General features: G+C 36.9%; 1 protein-coding gene and 1 long non-coding RNA gene across 6 annotated transcripts in view; one reads left to right on the top strand and one right to left on the bottom strand.

The window, feature by feature from the left end:
* Window positions 1–16,261, top strand: part of LOC310899262 (teneurin-3-like) — a 1,088,357-nt gene that overhangs the window by 91,212 nt on the left and 980,884 nt on the right. The gene's annotated exons all lie outside the window — the stretch shown is intronic.
* The window catches only part of LOC310899269, a 70,440-nt gene that overhangs the window by 51,365 nt on the left and 2,814 nt on the right, over window positions 1–16,261 (bottom strand). Inside the window, exon 2 of the long non-coding RNA XR_014584137.1 lies at window positions 1–16,261. This exon is cut by the window's left edge and continues 51,365 nt beyond it. This is a non-coding gene — a long non-coding RNA (uncharacterized lncRNA).

Genomic DNA, 16,261 nt, shown 5'->3' with positions numbered 1-16,261 from the left:
ACATATGTATTTCCCAAGTATGCATACACCTAGAGTGTATGGGTATATGCCACTCACATATCCCCAGTTTCTCTCCTCGCCATCTGTATCTCTCCTGTGTTGTATCTTTTGCCTGGAACCTTATTTGTGTTACTTTAACCTATATGCCATTTTTCTCAAAAGCCACCTATCCTTTAGTAACACTTGGTAGCTTCCATGTTAGCAAAAAATCCCAAGCATCTTGACTCACTGAAGACAAAACGTTGCGTACAGATTACTTTTCAAGGTAGTACATAAATGGCCACAATTTTGGCTTTTGCATGCAGACATGCACAAACGATCAGCTGCAGGTTGCAGGACATCTGAGACCGGGGCCAGCGGTTTGCAAACCACTTAGGCGCTTCAGAAAGTATTATGCTGTCTTCTTGAAATTGTCATCTATTTATTTATAAATGTATGCCTTCAAAAACATCTTGTATCCAGATGTCTTTTTGGCATTTGCTATGAAAATAATATAGTTACGGATTATCTAGTCTGTCAAGCTGCTTCTGGCTGTTGCAGACAAATTAATCATTTATTTACGTAGAATTCTCGGTTTCTTTCTTTTGTCTTGAATCATTATGAGAAAGCAAATTTCTTAATGTTGACAGCAGCACGTATACATACGTACGTACAAATCCATATAGAGATATGAAAATGAAAAGTGGATTCAATTAAACTGGAGAACCAATAAAATAAATTCTAAAGTTGTACAGTATTGCAGTATAGAACAAGATTTAATTTGAGAATTAGTGAATGTATCTTTGCAACTTAAAATCAATGATATGAAATTATTTGCCATTTTTAATACTATTTACTGGGGAAGCCAAAGTAGACTTTATACAGCTTCATTACCTGAAAACAGTTTTAGACATTAATTCACTTCTAAGGGGTGAGCATAGCTGTCTTGAATGTATACGCAAGTAGATTTGTACTTGTGGCTCATTTTCAAATGCACGTGCTAGTACAAAGGTTTGGGGCTTTGGGATGTGGCACAGAAGCATAACAACTTTCTGGTAAAACTGTTTTAATTATTTGTGGGCTCAGTTAAGATATTAAACTACCTAAATTAAATAGTTTGATAATATGGAAAATAAAATGCAAATAAAATTCATTTAGTATTTTGTTTTCTTTATAACCTACTGAATCAGCTGTGAAACTGAAGAGAGAAGACAGAATTTCTGGAGAAGTATTGTCTCAATTTTCAAGTTCTATATTGTTCAAACTCCAGCTTTAACCACTTTCTTTCTTTTCTGAATTCGACATACTAAGCACAGTTGCGCCTATTTACGTGCTGTGTAGAGTAGCTAAATGGAGCCCCATCCTAGCTGGGAGCTATGAATTCTGTCAAACTACAGCTTTGGTCTTGAACTATGTATGCAATTATTTCTTCTGTTTGGTCTTCAAGAGATCTTCTAGGCTTATGCTTATGGATACATTGTGAGCCTGCAACAGCAAATATGTTAAATTTTCACAGAAATAATCCATTTTACTTTTTGCCATCAAAGGACAAAATTTCATAAAACTAGTTTACTTGGAAGATCTTGGTATGTTTTCATCATGAAGTTACAGCTTTCTTTATTTCACATTTCTGAAACTTCACAGAACTTTGATAGAGACATTTGCCAGAAAGAATTTGAATGCAAAAACAATATGCTGTATCTGTATCTCAGCCAGAATTTCTACCAGAAGTTAGGACCCACACAGTAATTTTCTTTTCTTACTTCAGATAACCATTTTATATCTCCATCAAATTTTTTGAAGAAGTTTTTGAAGAAGTTCAGAACACCGTAAAGTGTGGAATGCATATCAACAACCAAACAGGACTGTTTAGGGACTTCTGAGGATTCTCTGGTTCCAAGCTAGTAGCATTCAGTAACTTAAATCTCTGAATGTTGTTAGCTTTGTAAGGAGGCCATTGCCAGCCAACGTAATTTCAATATAAGCAGAATGAGATATAGGTCTGAATCATAAGCTTCTGATTCACTTTTCCCAGGTTATATCCCTTCCTGTGAGTGAATATTCCTGTGGTAGTCGTAGTCCTGTAAACCCTTACAGAATTGTGCCTGTTCGGTGATACAGTTCGGTAATACAGTTATAGTAGTCTCAGGTAATGATTAACAAAACTTGAAGCTTATAATTTTTAATAATGGATTATAGAGAGACAAACAGGTTAAATACATTTTGAGCAAAAAGAGTTTCTCATGTTGCTAACATTGGTTCATAGTCAAAACAACCGGTTATGTTCCGAGGCTACCAAAAGGCATTATATTTTAACTAAATCTCAACAGGACCTCAAGTAACTTGCAGTAATTAAGACTTTCAAAGTAATTTACAATAAAATGCGTGACTCCACAGTATTGGTCAGACTCTGTGTAGGTCTCCTTTGTCAAGTCAATCTCTGAAATATCTTACAGTTTCTAGTCTGAATGGTATTCTATTTCTATGACCTTGCACATCTCTGTTAAGCTTTTCTGATACCCTCTGGTTCCCTGCTTATCCTGTGACCTCTTAGGTATGTACTTAAGATCTTTTCACCTTCCTTTTGCACTGCATTTTTGCAGCCTAAGTTGCTTATGTTATCCACCAATCTGTTACTGTAGGGCTGCCAGCACAGCCCACCCTCGGTAACAACAGATGTTAAGCCAGGGATGTGAGCACTGAAGGCGTGTGGGAAGGAGAGACCCAAAACTAGCTTAAGGTTGTTTTTTTTTTTTCTCCTGAAACTGATTAAGCTAAAGGGGAAAACAACCCTCAGACTGTTTGAATAGTCACCAAGGAACTATGAAAAGATTTCTGCAATAATGGAGGAGTTAGCATTAACAGAAATGCTAGAAAAGTAAGCATGTAGCATGTGAGGAAACACCATTCAGTGGAAACAGAGCAGCAGTCAAACCTCTTCTGACAGTGCCGGAAGTCTCCTATCACTACGGTACGAGATGCATCAAAGAGGGACTCGCCTTGCGTGCACATGTGTGACCTCCAAGGTGCACTTTCGCACCAGCAGCTGGATTAGCACAATGTAGGGAGAGGCACAGGTACACACAAAGCTAGAGCACGTACCTCTCTCACATGAAGTTTGTGTAAATAGGGTAACATACACTCCAAGAGAGAGGATCTTGCCTGCAACCCAGGTTTTGCTGCGTTCCCCTTAACTCTGTGGGTGTGCTTAGAACTCTGTGGGATTGGTTATAGAAGGGTGTTTAGAAATTAATAGGTGTTTATCAACATTTTTGGAAGTGTCTGGTATCATAGTTTGTCTGTTGTATTGTTAATCATGGATGTAAAGTTCACTGATTGCTAGTTAATTATTTCTCATTAATAAATCAGAAAGCTGCTTTGATCCCCATTTGAGCTATGTAAATGGAACATTTTTTCTGTCCAACAGTTACTATTTTTTTCTGCATCTAAATTACAGCCCAGCAGTGGTTGCGATACAATTTGTAGTCTGCATAGGTCAAATAACTGAACCTTATACGTAAGACCAAGAGTTTTTAGCCTAATTACAGTCTTAGCAGTCTAATCAGAGTCTAATTAATCCAGTTACAGTGATGCTAACACTTATGGTACAAATTACTCAGTTTTTACAGGTTATTCCTGATAATGAGGAATAATAACTAAAACTAATAATTTTCTAGTATCTGCCCCTTGCTCTGTGTTGTGCTCAGTCTCTCACTGCCCCCCTAGGTCCCAAGGTCGGTGGCTTGGGGAAATAGGGAGAGGGAAGGCAGTTGCTTAGAGGGAGTCATCAGCATCCTGGGTCTTCCATTGTGGCCGTTGTTGATCTTGAAGTTCATGTTTTCTTCCTTTCACTCTTGGTCGTTTGGATATGTTTTCTACCACCACCTGCATGCTTATTCTTTCCTCATTCGGTTGTTCTTCCAGGTTGTATTCAGATTCACTAGGTGTTGTATGTTTTATCCAAGGTGAATACTAGCTCGTTGTTATCCTTAACGCTGGTTTTGCCCAGCTCCCGAGGTTATACACCTCGAGAACGTAACTCGTAGCCTTGGGTTCTCCAGTAAGGAGCCATCCTGTGCCCATGTTCTTCTGTGCTGCATTTTTTTCCTAGTCATTCACTCAATACAGTATAACTGCGTCTTGTTGCTCTCTATTTGTTGGAATAAAATATGTAATGCACAATTGCAATTGTATTTGGTTGTAGGTAATTGCTGCAACAGGTAAACAAGCTAAAACAAATTTCCAGCTAGGCCAAGACAAGTCTTAAATCCTTGAAGCTTGTTGTTCTGTTAATACAAAGCCTCTGATCTGTCAGAACTGATGGCAACACTGTTATTTACTGGGTTACAAGACTGCATATTGTAGAGAAACCAACAGAGAACCTATCTTGGCTTGAATGATTCTCGTTATCTTGTGATCACTTTGTAACAGTGAGATGGAGCTTCACAAGGTTCACAAAGCTTCACAGAAAATTGGATCCATGTAGCAGTTCTTCAACTAATGTTTCTGTTCTTTTATTTATTTATTTATTTTCATGGTGACTAGAAGGCTTTTAATAGTGATTGATAGGATTAGCATTAATGGGGATACAGTCAGATAACCTGATTCTAAACTTTCTATTTCAACAGGGAATGCTGTCATTTGTAAAAGTTTTGTCCTGTAACTTGATGGCATCAAATAGGGATCCAAGTTTGATTATTTATATTTTTTAGCATTGATTAAATGAATTTGATACTTTTTCCACAAAACTATTAGAATAAAATTATACTTTATTGGGAAAAAAGGTAAATTCATAATAATAAAGTTGTGGTGTAGTCATTACTAACACAGCTAACAAAAGACAGATTTTTATATAGCAGCTACGTAGTGTTCTCCAAAACTGCTGTGTCTGGATGTTCAGAATAATAATCAATAGGTATATAGCAGTTCATTGAGCATATGATGTTAGAACAGTCTTTTCTATAGCTTTTCATTTGAATATGATACGATGGCACCTTGCCAAATATACATTCATTTTAGGATTTTTTTTTCATTTTATTTTGTCTTGTCTGCTTTGCTTCACTTACTTGTAGACTGTAATACCACTCTTAATATTCATGACCCAGCAGTATTAAGGAAAATATAACTATATTTTATTCATACTATTTTTTAGCAGCGGTACTTCCCTCCATCAAAAACCAAAATATTTTTTGAGCGTCTTCAAATTTGTATTATAGTTTCAGAGAGTTTGAGCTGTGTCAAAGTCTTTAGCAACTCTCATGTTCTTCATCTTACTGCCTGTTCTTGTGCTCCATTGTCAAACATGCTTCTGGTTTTACCTCAGTGTCTGGTGTTGTGGAATACTTTGAGGGATAATGATAAATCTTGGATGAAAGATACAACAAAGATGATTTTTTACTAGAACAGGTAGTTAGGAAATAAAAGTAAAAACATATAAAAAAGAAAAAGGAGTACAGATCTCTGAGATGTTAATTTCAATTTAGTCCCACAATAGAACAGTCACTTAACCAGAATGTTTTTGATAATTACATTCTCACTGAACAGTACTCAAGGACAGCTGTCCTTCAAAACTAAACTACAATTCGAGCCCATTGCAATAAACTAATTAAAAATCACATGCTCACAGAGTATGCAAATCCATTCTCACAAATATTCATCTTTGTATAGAATTTTGGAATATTTGTTAATAAATATGCATTTTCTTGGCATTTTTGGAATCTGCTTGTTTCCTGCTTGATGTTTTTAAAATTGCACCTAGCATTAAAATAGATTATTAATAATAATTTTAAATATATGGCACATTAAAAAAAAAAGCGAAATATGATACATAAAAGCAAAGTAATATTTAATCTGGCTCAGTTTCCAGATAGTTCTATCTTTTATTCACCTTATTTTATAAGACCTTGAAAGGAGAGTTTTCTATGGGGTCTCTGCCACATTTTTTCCCTAAGTCACTCAAATAAATGTATATACATGTGTGCCTCTTTTGATTTGTTGCTGAACGCACTGGCAAAGAATGAAATTGTGTTTCAGGCCTTCCAGTTTCTTTCAAGAAAATAGCAATTCATATGGGTAGAGTCTTAAGGGGAAAAGATTAGATAGTATTTCTTTGACTTTTTCATCAATATTCATGTTATAGTCGAATCCTTTGGAGAGAAAAAAGTTCCAATATTTAGTGCTTTTTTATTTCCTACTTAAAAACTACTGAAACAAAAATTGTTCCATGTATTAATAAAGCTGTATTGTATACGAAAAACACATTAATTTGAAATCTATATAACCTGGAAGTGCAGCCAACTCTTTTATTTATAAACAAACAAAAAAAACCTAGTAACAATTAACAGGACTGATAAGCAAATAAGTTAGCATAAAGAGGAGGAATGGAAGAGGTAGAGTATTTCTTTTATTATCTAAATATACCAGTGGAAGTAACAAACTTTCCAGATCTAGTAGTCAATAACTAACCTAAATCCGATCTTTGGCTTTATTACATAGTTGACAATCTTCATCAATATAGCATTGATACAGCATATATTTAATGTGAGGTGATATGAGCATAGCTGGCTGAAGAAATTTAAATAAAAAGTTTTGAACGTTTTGAAGCATTGATTATTCATTCCCTGTATATAAAAGTCTTGTATTTAAAAATGTTTAACTGCCTAGACAGTTGGGTTTTCTGAACTTTATTTTTGAGTTGTTTTTAATACCCTATGGCTTAGGTAAGGCACTTGTCTCACATCATATGTTTCTTTCCTGATTAGTTTGCCCTTGCTAGGCTATAATTTTTCATTAACAGTGTCAGAACAAAGTCTGACATGCATTCAGCTCATCCTCTCAGATTCAGACATCATACAGATTTAGAAACATCTTTTTCAGAGGAGTATTTTGGAGAGGTTGACAGCAGCAGCATAATCACAGAATCACAGAATGGTTGAAGTTGGAAGGCACCTCTGGAAGCCATCTGGTCCACCACTGAGTTAAAGCAGGGACACACTGAGCAGGTTGCCCAGGACCATGTCCAGGTGGCTTTTGAAGATCTTCACAGTCTCTCTGGACAACCTTTTCCAGCGGTCCGTCACACGCACAGTAAAGAAATGCTTCCCGGTTTTCAGATGGAACCTCGTGTTCCAGTTTGTGCCCATTTTCTCCACTGGGAATCACAGAAAAGAGCTTGGCTCTGTCTTCTTTCCACCCTCCCTTCGGGTATTTAGAGACATTTCTGAGATCCCCCCGGAGCTTCCTCTTCTCCAGGCTGAACAGCCCCAGCTCTCTCAGCCTCTCCTCATAGGAAAGGTGCTCCAGTCCCTTGGTCATCTTGATGGCCCTATGTTGGACTCCTTCCTGGATGTTCACGTCTCTCTTGTACTGCAGGGCCCAGAACTGGACCCAGCACTCCAGGTGTGGCCTGAGTAGAGGTGAAGGATCTCCTCTCTTGACCTGCTCATGATACTTCACCTAATGCAGCTGTTAACCTCCCATTAACCATCTTAGCAGCAAGGGCACTTTGCTGAGAAATGTTCAGCTCATTCAGAAAGACTCATCTGCTTAACCTGGGCAGAGACAGACATGATATATATATGTATTTATTTAGGTATGATGTTAATGGCTTGGGGTGTGTGCATCTAAGTCACTCATCCTTCTGTGTCTTACCTCCATTAAGTTTCCTTTATTTCACTCTTTCCCTTGAGCTTACAGTGAGGGAAGCTGCCACTGTCTGGGATAATGCCCACAGAGACATTATCAAGTTCACTTGTCTAATGCTTCAGGCAGAGAGAAGTTCATTCTGCTTGTGCACTGAGCCATGAAACCACATGGCTGCAATTAACCCAGCAGTAAAATGAAGTATGATAGCCTAGACTCTGCAATATGATCACACCGTGTGGTTTCTGTTGGCTCAGAGCATGGTCAGGCTGCACTACTAAAACTGTGTAAACATTCCCATCGAAGAACTGTATCATGTAAGGCACTGAAATCCTCTACATCTACTGACAGTGCAGGACTCAAAACGTTCACTGAAGGAATTAAAAAAGACACTGTACAGGACCCAATAGCTGAAAATTTACCTAGCCATTCTGAAAGCCCAGCAGGATAAACTGAAGCAAACTGAACAAAAAGGAGGGACAAGTTATCTAGAAGCCCTGAATCCATTTGTCAGTGGGAAGGAAGTAACACATGAATGGTAAAGCAAATCAGTTTCCTTTAAACTTTCCAGTGCCATGTAGCCTTCTTTGCTCCTTGTTCTTTATATTCAGGGCTTTGAACTAAATCCTGTATGGCTGCTCACCATTGAAGCTAGTCATCTTTCATAGACTGATTATTTTTAGAAGCTATCCAAACGTTTTGTATGATGTTTATTTGATTATGTTTATTTTATTATTATTTTTATTTCAATTTAAAATGAAAAGGCTAACTTTGTCCTTTACCAATTTTAATTAGGTTTATGATAAAAAAAGTTTCTATCAGTAAGTAAGAATAAACATTCATTATTTCTGATATGCATATCCTCTGTGCCCTCTTTTGGTAGCAGAAATTGCTATCCTGAAGGCAACAATTTATTTTAAAATGCATGTGGGATTTTGGTTTTAATTACTGATCAAAAAAAAAAACCACTAATAAAAGTATCACAAAAAACTATCTTGGCTGGCTACAGTACTGAGGTGTTTACTAAACAGCATCTATCAGAGATCAAGCAGACAAATGTGATATTTTATCTGATGGACAATTGCATTTGGGTATCTAATTACTTACCTATCCAGTTTCATGTTCTTATGACTAGATAAACATGAAGCTTCTTGGTTTTGTTTTATATAAGATTAAATAAAGCCACAGTTGATTACAGTTTATAAATTGACCACACTCCAATTATACTGAAGGTTTACAAAAGGTAATGAATAGCTCATTGACTGTGTCTGTTTACTGTGCACTCTGCATTGATTTCTGGTTTGTTAGAACATTTCACGCATCAGCACTGGAACCACTAGACATAGCATTCTCAGAGGAACCTGAAAGTGCTGTGGGTCAATAACTGAACCATGTACCGTACATACTCTGCTTAGTTCAAATTAATCACTATGGACCAATTTCAGTCCTAGCATAAGTGGGTAGAACAGCGGGACTTGTTTTTCATAAAGCTTTATTGACATACTAAAATATCTTTTTAGAAATTTGTCTCGTATTTCTTGTTGAGTTTCTGAAAAATATGCAGTCTTTTCCTGTATTTCTTACATTCCAGTGTTAGGTCCTTCATTTCATTTGGTAATTGGTTGCTTTCGGTTTCCTTTCGGAATGGGAGGTGGAAATTTTGACGGAAGCTTCCTGGAGATATTTCCGCATTAAAGGCCTAGAAAGTCTCTCATAATTTGGTGTTAAGATGTTAAAAGCCAGACTCTTAATGCTGACAGAACTGGATCTTAGAATCTGACAAAGCAAAATGTTAGCTTCATAACTTTGGTATGAGTTAATTCCTTGAATTGTTAAACTGATTGTTGTACAGGATTTCTTAATACTGAGCCTCAGTTTCTTTGGTTGGTCATGATAACCTCACCTGATAACTGTTTTAAGAGATTCCAGTCATTTGCACCTTTGGAAAATTTTATGTCCATTTGATGTCTCTTAGAAAAAAATGATATACTGTGCTCATTCTACATACTGGTCAAACTCCCCAGCTTTGGCATACATGGTCAGTAGTGAACATGGTATTCTAGGCAGTCTTAAGAGGGTTATCATATTGCTGGTCTATAAAGTGTTTTTCTGCATATGGGATTATTTATTAACTTTTATGATAAGTATCTGAGAAAAACTGAGCGTTTGTGCAAGAATTAAGTAAGAACATCTCAAACTGTACAAAACACAAGAGAAAATAGTTCAAGACTAACAGAAGGATGTAAACTCATGTTTGCTGTAGTTTAGTCCTGTACTCTTTGTCTCAGATAGTGGCCAAAAATAGAGTCATTTAACGAATACTTTATTACAAATTCAATGGTGGTGGTGGTGGTTGTTGTTGTTGTTCTTCTTCTTCTTCTTTTTCTTCTTCTTCTTCTTCTTCTGTTTTGTGGTGTCCCCTCTAACTTTCAGCCAACTTTCAGCTACTTTCACCTGCAGCATATGTAGTATTTTGCAGCTTCCATCTGGGATGTCAGGTTTATTAGTTTTGAGAGGTTGTCCAGGCAGAGTTGATGTAGCTGAAAAAGCATATCACCAGGACCAGGACAGAGAGGATCACAGTCATGTGAACAGTTGCTCCAAAGAAACAATATTCTTTTGTGTCAGATGGCTTCTCTACCCTTAGGGGATGAGAATCATAGTGCTATTCTTGTATAGTTCACTTTTTGAAGTAAACCAAATACTACGTTTGATTTACAACATCTACTGTTTAGTTAATTATATGCCCTAACCATTAATTAAATATGTCTTTCCAGCTCTTTTCTCATTCGTTTTCCACTTACTTGCTACCTTGACTTGACTTATGACGTGCTAAATGCATGCTAATCTACATCAATCTAATCATACAAGCCAAACAGAGCTTAAGACTTTTTAAGTGCTCATGAGCAACATCAAACGTCCCCTGTTTACATCCAGATAATTTTTTTCTATCGATATTTTAAACATAACGTAACCTCTGTCTAGGACAGGTTCTCTTCAAGATAAGATTTAGACTTCACAGCCATGGACATCTCTACTGTCTAATATTTTAAAGCTTTTTATACTTCTCATATCCATAACATGGTGTAGCAATTTTGCAAAAGTGTTTAAATCATTGTTTGTTTTTAACATTCCTTGATTTCGTGCTGTGCTCTTGAATTATTACATAATTGTCATGTCCTAGTCCTCCTGTCCTCCTTATGTCAATTTCTCTCTTACATTTCTTTTTTCAGTTACTGGAGGCATTATTTGTTTAGTCTTTTCTGTGAAAGACCCTATGTGGTTTGTATTTACCAACATTGTATTTTATACACCATTTCTGTGTCCATATCATGCTTGTAAATGCAGCCTAAGTTTATATTTTCTTGTCGTCACCCAGTTTTATCATCTCAGCTATTCATTCGTTTCCTTATATAGTTTGAAACATTAAATATGTCAAACAACACAGGTATCAGCGCGGCTTACTGACAGATTCCATTGGAAATTTCCTTCCATCGGAAGGTGTATTTTTTACTTAGGCAGATAACATTGGAAGTAAATAAAGTAATATAAAGGATAGAAGGAAAGAAATTATTACAGTCAATTGAGAAAAATAAAGGAATCACATGCAGCTTAAAGAAAAACCTAGAAATACCTTAGAAAATATAACAATAAAAAGAGAAAAAGTGTTCAGAATACTTAAAACGAAGAAGACGAGTTTAAAAAAACTAGATGTTTCAAAGTTGAGGAAAAACAAAGAAACCTGTAGCTAACGGACTTCATGTAAGATAATCAAGTATATGCCGTAAGCAGACCACAGCAGTAACGTGATTTATAAATTATGATATAGACCCAGGAAATACAGTGAAATAGAGTTATGAGAGCTGTTCAAACTATACAGGAGGCCAATACAAGGAATAACCAGCATCTGTTATGTCATAGTATTACAAGAAGTGTATGAAATTATATGATATTATAATGCAGCTAAGAGTCTAACAGATACAGGGATATGAATGCCACTTTTTCTAAAAAATTGCACCTGAAAAGGTTTTGGTCCCTTTCTGATTTTAGTTACAACTAGAATGGTGCCTAGTTCGTTTGAGACTTTCCAACACAGTGTCTAAAAATATTCAGTTATTGGAAATATTCCTTTGTCTATTTATTCTCAATGGGCATATTGGCAATATAGTCAATATTTTCTATCTACTGCATTTTATAATAACCCTCATTCTGTCACTTTCCTTATTTATTTATTCAAGGGCAAATTTGCTGGTGGGAACTTAAGGGAGTTTTGCTTGCTCACTGTCTGTGTGTGTACCACCTCCCCACTTAGATTAGAATTGTATCTGTCTCCATTACTGGTAGGCTTCTGGATGCTTCTTTAAGCACCCAAACATACAAGCATCCTGAATGTTTTTTATGTGTATGTGTATAAGTCTTATGTGTATGTGTATAAGTATTATATGCATACATGTGTATGTGTATAAGTTTTTACCAAGTTCCCTTTAAAATACATATTTCAATATAGTGCATCCTTAGTTTTCCATTAGCCTGATTTGCAATAGCATTTTCACTGTCAATGTCACAATCCAAAAGGCCCACAGGCATGCAGCTACCTGGCCCACAGGCATGTAGCCTGCCTAACAGTGAGTTCACAGGATTCTCTGATACACAAGGACACAGAGGCTTTGTTCAGTAAAGATTTCTGTTTATTACAAGTCAGCACAAATAACCACCTGCAAGAGTACTGTGATTAATCAGGCAAATAGAGGGAGGGAGGGAGGGAGGGAGGAAGGAAGGAAGGAAGGAAGGAAGGAAGGAAGGAAGGAAGGAAGGAAGGAAGGAAGGAAGGAAGGAAGGAAGGAAGGAAGGATATATTTGGGGCAGTTAGTAAGCAGGGGCAAGTGCTCAGGCCTGTTTCTCAGGTTGAGATTTCAGGCTGGCAAACTTTTTCTTTGGTCTGTGTCTTGTTTTATGTCTTATTTTTCTTATTACGGTCAGGTTACCTCCATAACTGCTCCCATCAAGTACTACAGCACATTTCCTCAAGAATTATCTATTTCTTTTTTTTCTTTTTGAAGGAGAAGGAGGGTCTGTTACTTTCTTACCTACTTTCCATGGAGTCACAGTCTTTTTTATTTTCTTCCTTTATTTTAATTAGTAGCAATAATAAAAGTAAAATAGTAGCCAAATCAAATATGTAAAGATAAGTAGAAAAATTTTAACCCCAACTTAAAATAGGCCTGAATTAATTAAGCATTCTGCAGTTCTTGTCCAAAACTGAGTGTGTCAGAATATGTTGCTCATACTGGTGACAAGCCAAGTAACAAAGAGATGCAGCCTCCTAGAGCTTTCAGCCTTTAAGTTTCAGAAGTTTGTCCGAGATATTGGTTGAATAGATTGTCATTATTCTTTCTGTTCCAGTTTGTACTAGTATTTTTGGTGTTGCAAATGTCTGAAAGCTTTTTGTTTCTGCCATTTGTTTCTGTGAGGCACTGTCACAGTCCCCACTTGGTTCAGACTTTACACTGGCCACCTTCTGCTAGCACATGGAGTTACTTCCATTGGCAGTAATTCTTTTATGCCGTATAGCAGGTTCCTCTCAGACTTTTCACCAAGCGAAGCTCCGAGAGAATCACTACGTGAGGACTGCCATCACTCCCTCACTAGCTGGGCTAGCTGACGGGGAGAAAGGAGAGGGCATGGGGATTTTCTGGATTACTTTAGCAGCAGAAAAGAAATACAGAATGAGATATTGTGTCACAGGAAATGAGACGTCAATGCAAATTAACTCTATGACTTTTACAAAAAGGCAAAACTAAGATTTTAAGTAAGATTTGAACAGGTCTTCTGCACGTCTGCGGGACAGTCCTTCTCATGTTGGTCTTGTGGTGGTCTCAGGTGCTGGTGCTGTTCCTTGATTTTATGCTGTTCCCTGGTAGTGTTAGGTCAGGACCTTCTTTTCCAGTGTTTTTTTCTTCTCTACGTTATTATTCTGTCAAACACTCTTGAAGTCTTAGGTGCTCTGCAGAAATAATTTCTTGTGTGCAATCTGGGTCTCTGACACCTGTCACAGACAGGCCCTCATTTCACCTTCCCTCCTACTTGTTTGTAGCCTTTCAGCTGCCAAAATCTAGGTTTCGTTCCTACTGAGCTAGGCTTAATGCTGATAACATATTATAAATGTTATAAATGTAAACGTTTCTCACTTTCTCATTTTCCAGTTTATTTGGCCAAATGACAGCTGGGGATTATAATACTGACTGAATAACAGTGTCTCCCGATGACTATGCAAAATAGATTTGTAATTTACCATGTGCTGCAAAAAAACTTTAATGAATCTGCACCTACAGCATAGCAGTATTCTAGTTATGGATTTGGATTACTATTTTACTGTTTTCTTACATACTGACTGTACTTTTAAATTAAGACTGGCAATATGGAGCGTACAGAAAAAAAACTTTGGAAGATCTTATAGAAATTTGAAGCAAGGAGTTTCTAGCTCTTAGGCATCATATGGAAAACATATGTGAAGCACAAGTTTTTTCTGTTTTTTTTTTGACACAAGTCCACTTGATTTACTTGTAAAGAATTTTTATCAGATTTTTCTTTCTTGTCATTTCTGATCCCCGGACTCTCTCACCCATATTGTATCAGACAACCCATTCCACAGAACTTAAAACTTTGACACATAAAGGACAAATATTTCCACTGTATAATAAAGGATTGGATTAGCTATGTGACAGACAGGTAAATAGACCAAGTAGTTTTGAAAGACATTGTCTTGATTTTATCACGCATAGTTTCAGCCTTAGCTTCTTTCAATACCTGTATGCATTAAAGGAGTGTTTTTAAGGTGTCCTAACTTTCCCTCATCTGTCAGAGGTTTTATTTCTTCTTTTATATCTTGTTCCTTCTGCATCTTGATATTTTTGTCTTTGTGTAGATGACTTAATTTGAATTAATAATTAAAATTTAATGTGATAGAAAATACTTTGGGAAATACCAGTCCAAATTAATCAGAGGAGTTTTTGTCTGGTTTTTGTCAGTTCCTCTTATCAGATTGTTTTATGGAATATACACAAGTGAGAAGAACATTGAGATAATCCTTCCTGCCTGTTAGTGTAAAAATGATTCTTCTGTCATTCTGGGAACACCTCAGAGCAAATGTCGATGTAGCTCTTCCCTGTACCTACTCCTCTGGATAAACAGTTGTATGTTACTGTATGCTTAGATCTGAGCCCCAAACCATATTTTTAATGTAGTGAAAATATTAGCATTACATTCTTTACATATCGTTTCTCTTTAACGATTTATCTTCTATGAAATCCCCGTATTGCAAAGCAGCAGCAGAAAGCTTTGCTAAAATGACACGAATGAAAAAACAAACAAACAAATAAGAAATCTGATCACTTCAATGAACAATGAATGTTGCTACATTGTTTTCTTCACTGGAATTTATGAAGGAATATAGGTGCATTTTCTTTGAATATTTCAATAATATTAGGTAGTGCAATATAAAACTTAAAGAAATCATTTTTTTTCCCATTTGGTTATTAATTGGGCATTTCTCTTATAGTCAAGCCATTCTCATTTGTTGAAATGCCATTTCTTAATATATCTCATAATGTCTGGTGGAGGATGAAATTACTCACAAGAGAGGGCCCTCAGAGAAGGATCAATGTATTTATATTAATGTAAATTACCACTGATTAATGAATGCTGTAACCAGTAAGGAATTAAATACTTACTGTATTCCTTTTTTGGAACTTAACCTTCCTGTCAATTTTGCAAGTTAACAGTAAGAATAATATCTGAACTACAGAATATAGGAGTAGTAACAGTCTAACCAGTAGTCTTTTTCCATGAAAAGAAATACTTTTTTGAAGAGGAAACTAAAATCAGAGGTAAGATATACATAGCTTTTAGAAAATTACTTGTATAATAGTGCTTCATAGAATCATAGGATGCTTTGGTTTGGAAGGGACCTTAAAGCCCATCCAGCTCCAACCCCCTGCCATGGGCAGGGACACCTCCCACCAGCCCAGGTTGCCCAAAGCCCCATCCAGCCTGGCCTTGAACACCTCCAGGGATGGGGCATCCACAGCTTCTCTGGGCAACCCATGCCAGTGCCTCATCGCCCTCTGAGTGAAAAATGTCTTCCTTATATCTAATATAAATCTACCTTTTTTTTAGTTTTAAAACCATTACCCCTTGTCCTGTCACTACACTCCCTGATAGAGTCATATAACTTAATCACTTTCTGCCACTGAAACAATCATAGAATCATGAATATCCCGCACTGGAAGGGACCCACAAGGACCATCGAGTCTCTCCTCATCTTTCCTGTAGGCCCCCTTTAGGTACTGGAAGGCTGTTACAAGGTGTCCCCAGAGCCTTCACTTCTCCAGTCTGAACTGTCTTAGCTTCCCTCCATAGGAGAGGTGCTTCAGCCCTCTGATGATCTTTGTGGCCCTCCTCTGGACTCACTCCAACAGGTCCATGTCCTTCTTGTGTTGGGGGCCCCGGAGCTGAACATATACTTCAGGTGGGGTCTCACCAGAGTGGAGCAGAGGGGGAGAATCACCTCCTTCGACCTGCTGGTCATGCTTCTTTTGATGTAACTTTCTGGGCTGCAAGCTCATGTAGCTTATCTGTAACC

This window comes from Anser anser, assembly GCF_964211835.1.
Source record: "Anser anser genome assembly, chromosome: 4".
Classification (NCBI taxonomy): Eukaryota; Metazoa; Chordata; class Aves; order Anseriformes; family Anatidae; genus Anser; species Anser anser.
The sequence above is the reverse complement of the archived record's forward strand: the minus strand, read 5'-3'. Positions and strand labels throughout refer to the sequence as shown.